The sequence below is a fragment of the Rosa chinensis genome, chromosome 4 (assembly GCF_002994745.2).
Source record: "Rosa chinensis cultivar Old Blush chromosome 4, RchiOBHm-V2, whole genome shotgun sequence".
NCBI lineage: Eukaryota > Viridiplantae > Streptophyta > Magnoliopsida > Rosales > Rosaceae > Rosa > Rosa chinensis.
In genome coordinates, this window is record NC_037091.1 from 17,421,966 (window position 1) to 17,424,775 (window position 2,810).

Genomic DNA, 2,810 nt, shown 5'->3' on the forward strand with positions numbered 1-2,810 from the left:
TGTAAAAAACATATCCTTCATCATAAGTTAATTCTTATTTTTGGGTTCTTAAGAGTAAGAGTCCCGCAGTGTTTTTGATCTCATATTTGAGGTTTTCACTGCATAACCAAAATCTGGTGTTCTATTTGTTAATTTTGGTTTCTGCTGCCCAATAAGGATTGATACGTGGCTTGCAATCCCCATTTTCCAGAAAACACATTCTGTCATTGTATTTTCACAATAAATTAATAATGGTATATAGCAAATTAGCAACGATAATTCAGTCCGGACCCTTCATTTCACCAACACATGCATATATACCTGCATGCAAAGTTAACTAATTAACTTAATTATGAACCAAGTCAATGGACCAACGTCTGGACCTCGATATATAATTAAGTTAATTGAAGATTTTGATATCTTATGTATGAAGAAGATGGGTGATCATTTTGCCACTCTGCGATTCCTCCTTGCTGCCCTCATCTTGAACGCAGGTCGATCACTCTCAATTATTTGGTCTATAGCAGCAAGCTTATCGTGCAATATTTACATTTCAAATAATCTATTATCATGATTTGTGCATTAGATAATTTTTTCATGTCATTGTATGCACTTGAACAACGACGATACTGATTTGGGTGCGTGCGACCAAGATTGCAATGCAAAGTGCGCGGCCAAACATCCCAGTGCGGCGGCTTACCCTTCAGTCTACTTGTGTTAGATTCAAGTCATACGTAGCTAGGTGAGCACTAAAGGCACATGAAATAATGAGGAAGAGTAAGAGAAGTTTCCAGGGAATTCAGTGTTCGTACGTACAATATGGAAGCAATATTTTACTTCTTCCTTTGTTCCTTGGTTTAGTACTTTAGTTTAACAGTTTAAGGAAATAACTCTTACGAAGTTTTGATATATCATAAACGTCTTTAAAGATCGATCCTTTCTGTCGATCATCACGTATAAATAGTGTCGCTTTTGGGGTGAATGAGCTCATTCACTTCTTAGTGTGTTTATCATATTTTCACCTTTTTTTTGTTTTTTTTTTAAAGTAAAGGTTCATTTCATTAGATTACCAACTAAAACGCTAGAATCTATAGACACTTAAAAGACAGAAAGACAAGCTTCTATCTAAGCACTGCAAACTCATTACAAATCAATTTGAGCCCGCTATTAAAGCAAACCCATAAACAAAGAACAACTTTGTGTCTTCTGAGGAATAATCATCTTCTAGCCCTCCATCCGCCAGGCACGCAATTGTGGTACGAAAGGAAAGCTACTTCCTAGCAAACAAATAGGAGTCAAATCCTCATCTATAAGCTGCTTTCTCCAGTCCAACTCAAGATAATTACCAATTTTGTAGAACCATGATCTAAATTATGACTGCAACTTTAAATACCGTAAAAAAGCTCAATATACCCCAAGTAGGTCACATCTTAGGCTAGGCCTACCCTCATCATTAAGTGATAAATGAGGGTGGCAAGACACCCTCCTTGAAGGCCCAGGAAATAGAGCCGAGTAGCCCAAGTTGGAGCCCAGGCCCAAACCCAAGCAAATTGGCCATAAGCCCTAATTGTCCTTTGCCATGCCATAGCCGCCGCCGGCCAGCTTTCCGGCGGCCAACCCATCCAGCCGCACATCAAATCGTCGATGCCGCCTCTCTGTAGCCAATCACTGACTAGGAACACCAGCCAAAACCCATCTGCAAGACCATAACCCAAAGAAGCGATCATGACTCTATTGCTAGTTTCCGCCGCCGCACAGCCCGTTGTTGCAGTGACGGCCCAGCCACTGAAACAATCACACCGCCGTGCTCTACCCTCGCTAGCGAACAAAGGACAGTCGTCGATGAACAACAGCCAAAACAAACTCGCTATCTTCGCCGGCGAAGACAGCCAAATAAACCTAGAAAAACTAGATCTCACTCCACGCATCGATGGGGGCGCCTAGGAACAGCCTTGTCCGGTCTAGACTAGTGACGGACCACGGTCAAACGCTGCCGATTTGCACGAAACCCTAGACTAGGGTTTCAACTGCAGAGAGAATTTTGACTTGTTACAAACCCATGTTTACGAAAAAATGGTTTGTTCCAATAGCATACTCTTCATATTTTTACGTTATTATTTGTAACTGAACTGTTCATAATGTATAGTACTCTTAAATAGAGACCTAGAGGGAGAGTGAGAGCAAACCCTAGTTGTGACGGCGGAAGTGCACGCCTAGTTTAGTGTCGATGGTGACGTTGACAGTCTGTGGATCTAGCTGTGTGGAGGCGGCCTCCATTAGTTGTTGTCGACTGCAGAAAGGTCCTCGTTTGGAGCGCATTGGTGGATTTCAATTCTTGCAGATCGGCCAGTGATTTGCTTTGCAGCAGCGAATTTTGCTGCCAAAATTTGGTTTCGATCGACAAGCGTGAGTTGATCGGAGTTGATAGGTGAGTTGGACAAATTAAGATCGAGGTTGAGGAGCAACAGTTTTGTTGACAGATTGATGCCGTTCAGGAAGGGTCGGCCATTGGAAAGTGTGATGGCGACAGTGATGGAAAGGCTGCAGTGGCCTAGGGCTTCTGTTAAGTTTGACCGGTTCTGAGCTTGGGCCTGAGCTTGGATGTGGGTTTCTTGGCTCTAGCATGTGGGCCTGTTGGGAGGGTGTTTTGACACCCTTATTGATCACTTAGTGATCAAGGCGAGCTTGGTCTGAGAGGTGGACCTTCTTGGGTATTTGGGTCGATATATGGTCCACGACCAATTGTTTCCAGATCATGACTGATACGGGAGTTGGTAATTGTTTGGAATAAGATTGATTTCAAGCGGCTTGAGGCAAAGAGTTCCTCCTAT